This window comes from Apteryx rowi, unplaced genomic scaffold (genome assembly GCF_003343035.1).
Source record: "Apteryx rowi isolate R43461 unplaced genomic scaffold, aptRow1 scaffold_132, whole genome shotgun sequence".
Lineage (NCBI taxonomy): Eukaryota > Metazoa > Chordata > Aves > Apterygiformes > Apterygidae > Apteryx > Apteryx rowi.
In genome coordinates this window covers 1,200,570-1,205,846 of record NW_020447553.1, presented here as the reverse complement: position 1 = coordinate 1,205,846, position 5,277 = coordinate 1,200,570, and positions in this window count along the sequence as shown.

The following is a 5,277-nucleotide window of genomic DNA, read 5'->3' as shown; positions in this document are numbered from 1 at the left end:
TTTTTTTTTTTTTTTAAAAAGCAGGAAAAGCAAACCCGAACAGTTCATAGGTGACTGTAGCAGCTATTTGACTTGGCCTCCTGCCTTGCCACCTTGCACCACACCCAGCACATCGAATCACCAGGCAGGAGTCATGGCGGTAAGATGACCTCCATTATAGCAATAGCTCATGTTATTTGCCTGTTCGTAAGACAGTATTTGAAGGAAGGTGTGATCACATTGTCCCGCTTTSATGAGCTTCTGACAGGTTGCAACCCTAAAGACAAACAGATCCTTTCAAGCAAATAACGAGTAAATGAAAAGGGAGGAAGAGAGTGGGAGGGAAGAAGGGGAGGCAATCTTAACCTATCCAAACACAGAACGGTCTCAAAGACACCTGCGAGCGCCGAGCTCAAGGGGTGCATTCATCGCAAAATAAATACCAATCGGCACAGGTAGCAGGATGTCTGTTCCCAGAAAGCTTTCGGACAAGCTTAAACAGTGCATGAAAGCTCCAGGCGCTTATTCAAATGCTGAAAAACAGAACCAGCACACACACACGGAGGCTTCTTGCAAGGATTAGTAACAAAGTCACATGTAAGCAAAAGAACAGCTTCATCTAAGCTGCTCCAAAATACAGTTTATATAGGCAAATGTTTGGGCTCAGTGCCCTGAACAGTAATGGCTGGCTTGTGAAATGCAGATCAGCCCAGGATGACCACACAAGCATCTCCCTAAGCGGAGACCTTCAAATGCCCCCATCCTAATACGTGAAGAGCACTAAATACTCCCCTGGTGACAGCCTGGACGTAAGAAAAAATTAACTTCATACAAAATTCCTTTACTGGGTATCCAAGAGACTCATGAAACACTCAACAGCTCAGTCTGTTGCTGGCTGGAGTCTCTCAAGCCTCATGAGGCCCTGGCCAGCAGCCGGGGGAAGCGCTGGGATGCGGGCTGACACCACGCAGGGAGCATTTAAGGACCCAGCTGCAGCTGCAGTATTCTTTCGCGCTGGTGACTCCCTTATGAACGTGATCACTAAAAATCAGATTTCCACTCCCCTTCTGCCATCTGCATCTGGACCTCTCAATGCTGCCTCCCCTCCCACCCACTCCAACCCTGATTACAGCTGGCACGAGGCCGGCAGTTTTTGCTGAGATGGTGCTTACCTCTGGCACCCAGGCTGGGCACCGGCACGCTTCGCTCAGCGCCGAGCCACAGCGCTGTACGAGCGTACGCGTCAGCCGAGGACTGGTTTAATCAGGAGACAGCAGCTTTATTGTGAAGCAGTTACCTGACCTTATAAAAGGGCCATGATTCCACCGGCAGCACTTGGGAATACGCATAGCCACATACTTTTATGCAGGTCATTGCTGTAACTTGGCAAAGGGTAAGACTGCAGTGTCACAAGTGTCTTCTGTAGCCCTAATTACCCAAGATCTTGCAAACCCAGACAGGAGGAATGAGTCYGAGCTCAAGTTTGCATCTTTCTGCTTCCTGCTTTAGGAAGTGGCTGGCCCGGTTCTAACCTCACACCTTGCATCAGCAGCCCTTGACAGCCAGAAGCTTCCAAAACCCAGGGCACAGGATTAGTTTCTCCCCGATCATTTACCTCCAGACCTCTCCCAGCCCCTGCAACTGCTCTGTACGAGCATTGCACAACCCCAACGGGAATCCTCCGCCAGAAACACGGGGTGCCGTGGGAGCCCCTTCTCTTTTTAACAGGTTCTCCTGTCCCCTCCTCCCCTTCACAGAAAGCATCTTGGGGTAAAGCTGGGGATAGCATTGCGTTTAGGGACACTGTGCCTATAGATGTATCTTAGCATCTGCAAACACCTTGGAAATGGAAGCGAAAAGGGTACATTCAGCTACAAGAGCAGAGGTTCAGAAGTTTTTGGAGCTTCAATAAAACTCTCAACAGCTAAAGAACTTTTTTTTTCTGTGTTAATTTAATCATACAAATATTCATTTATACATTAAGGAAAAAGCTTCCTTTTTATTTTTTTACCCCCAATGTGCTATCATAGGACTTCTCCCAGACTCAATGAGGCAACACACCATCCTGTTCTACACATGCACTCCCCCCAGAGAATAGACAGGCTGCAGAACCACCCACTCACTCACACGAGAAAAAAAAAAATTAAACACACAACAGAAACCCAGACATGGGACAGCGTGCATTTCCTAATCCTGCAGACTCCAGCTACTCTCATGCCCATGGGCTCTCAGACCRCACAACCTTGCCCCTCTGCAGGGGGCTGCATCTTCCAAACCCTCGAGGGGTTTGGATACAACTCTCCTGAGCTGTGGGCAGCAGATTGCAGCTCCTTCCTCCTAGCGTGGTATTGCCAGTTTGGGGCTAGTCCTAGGTATGTCATGCTCCAAGCTGTCTAGGCTGAGACAGGGTGGCTGGACTACCACTGATCATATCGTCTTAGCCACGCAGCTCCAAATCCTAAATGGCTCATGCTTGACACAAGGATTCATTTTAGAGGCCATCAGAAGTGTATCGCATCACCTCTTTTTCCTTTTTTTTATCTTTTAAGAGGGAGGGGGAATGAAGATCTTGCTTTCTCTCCCTCTTCTCAAGACTTCAGGGCAGGTGGCATTATTAAGAGACTGGAGCCAGCTGCAGCCTGTGACTACATCCCCTCCACCAGTGGGTACCAGCCCCATCCCTCCCCCAGTCAGGAGCACCAGCCTCACTTGGGTAACRTGTCCTCTTCTACTGGCTTACCAGTCCCAACCCAGTCATGATTTCCTCGTGTTTCCAACAGGCCTGAGAGTTCAGTGCGCTTAACTCACCTGGACTGAGCTACCTGAGCTGCTGCACAGAGAGCCTTATGCTCACCAAAAGATCTGGCATTTAGCACTTTTGAAAAAATCAGGCCATACTTCATGTATTCGATGTTAGACTCCATGAGTCTGAAGGCATCAGTCCTATAGAAACCAATGCAATCATAGTGCCCTGAAGTCACCTGCGAAGAGCTTCTCTGAGGATAGTTCAAATCCCCCTTCTTAAAAGTTGGAAACCTGACAGCAAGAGCAATTTGGGGCTGGCTGCACCACTAAGCTCCAAGAAACCAGAGGAGACAAAACCACCTTTGGCCTCTGTGAAACAGTTCTTACTAGAGGAAAAACCCGGAGAGGTAGGGTAGCCACTGATTTAAACATTCTTCCACTGTCACAGCGGGGGTTACAACCCTGACCCTCAGAGCATTCGGAGCACTTTGCAATCATCTGCGGGGCAATCGTTCCCAGACAAGAGCGCTTGCACGCAACTACCTGGGGAACAGCTGTAACGTGAGTAACAAGAGGCTGCAGATTTCAGCAGCAACTCAGATGTGGCCCTGCCCTTCTTACACCTCGGAATAAGTGACCCTTGTCACAAAGACACCACAGACTGAAAACACTTAAGAGGAGAGCGAATTCAAATCTGTGCAGAACAAGTGTGCCTTCTGAGTGGGAAAGCACACGACGACTTGGGGTGCATGCAAGCTTCTTTCAAGAAAAGGAAAATTCAGTCTTAGTAGTAGGAGCACAGGAACACAAGTGTGGCAGCCACTATATAAGGGAGGAGCGCACATGCCTGGGAGCAGAAAAAAGCTAGAGCAGGGGTATCCGAGTTCAAGGGTCTCCCAGCTGCCTCAGCTGACACAAGGCAAAGGTTGCAGCACCAGCTATAGTATGCAGACCCAGAACTTATTCCTCCCCCCTTTCCTTACACAGCTGCTAAAAGGAGCTAACAAAGATAAAGAATCACCTTGTCACTTGGACAAACAGCAGTCTCCGGTGTTTTAAACGCTTTCAGAAGGGAAGTAGCAGTATTACAAGAAGTGTAATGGTCAGGTATGTTTTCATGCCTTTAGAGCTTGTTACAGTAGCCAGCTGCTCAAAAAGGAAGGAGCGGAGAATGAATCCACTTGCCCATGCTACGCTACAGCGATGCAAATCATTCCCTAGATTCAGCTTCTGAGAGAAGACAACTTATCCAGGGCAAAAAGATTTTTACAGGACAAGAACCAAGCACTACAGCTGCACTACCCAGTGGCAGCACCACCTTCCGCGTTTACATTTCAGAGCAGTTCAATCTGCATCTGTACCAGCTCACCCAGTTCTAGCAAACTGCCATGATAGACACGGGTCTGCTTGCCAAACCACACGTGCAAATGGTGAGCAATCCAAGTTTCTCTTTCATGCAGATAACTTCTTACATTATACTTGTTTCTCTCCCCCGCAAAAATTTTTGAAGGGAGACTTCAGATAACATGGTGACCTTTAGCAACCGAACCTCTGAAATACAAACAGAATCTATCAGCTGTTTCCATGGAATTAACAGCAAGCAGTTAGTCTGCTCGGAGCTACAATGTCTTAGTGTTTTCCCAAAGGTCCAATTTTTCCCTCTGTTAGATATAAGGAACTTCCACTGTCCTCTTAAAAGATCCATCTGTATGCACTAATAAGATAAGAGAGTCCTCAGCAGCTGCGGTGAAAACGAATCCCCCATTCAAAACCAACCAAGAAAAAAACAACCAGTCAGGAATAATCAGCCTGAAGCCACGCAGCAGGTCCACGCTCTGCTCTCAAAAAGGAGAAAGGAGACCACGCTGGAAAGATCTGGAAGCAGGTAGCAGGGGCTTTGCATATTATTGTATCTTTGGCAGATGGCTGTTCTGGCCTTGTTCAAGTTTCTGAAAGAGACAGTGCCCCTCACCTTGCTCCCCTTCAGCACCGTCTGTGGTGATACAGTGCTTTAGAAATCCATCGTAGTACTCAAGGCTATTCTCCCTCTCCTTGCATGGGACTTCCCAATCCATAACTCCATGGACACACACTGGAGGAACAGCAGAGCAACCCGTGTCTGAGGAACAATTCCTCCTCTGAAAACAAGCCCTGGAGAGCCCATTTAGAAGGTGAGAGCCTCAAAAAAAGCTACAAGCCAGTAAGATAAAGGCGAATGAATACAAGGCGATACAGTGGAATCCAGCTGATGATACTAACTCTTGCTCTACATTCAAAAACGCAATGAATTAGCCTTTGTTTGCCAAGCTAATACTTTATCACAGGAGAAATGAATTGAAACTTATTCTGCATAAGAGAGAGCAAGCGATGGAAGATTCAAAACTAAAAGGACATGACTTCTGAAAAGCTTTACAACTACTGTCAAGTGAATTATGCCTACAGAAAGAGAGTTTCCTCTTGGCACGAAACTGATACGCTTGCTTGGTTGTTCTAGGCACAGCTACTGTACATCAAGAGTTAACAAAAAGGTATTTTAAAACGCTAACCACATAG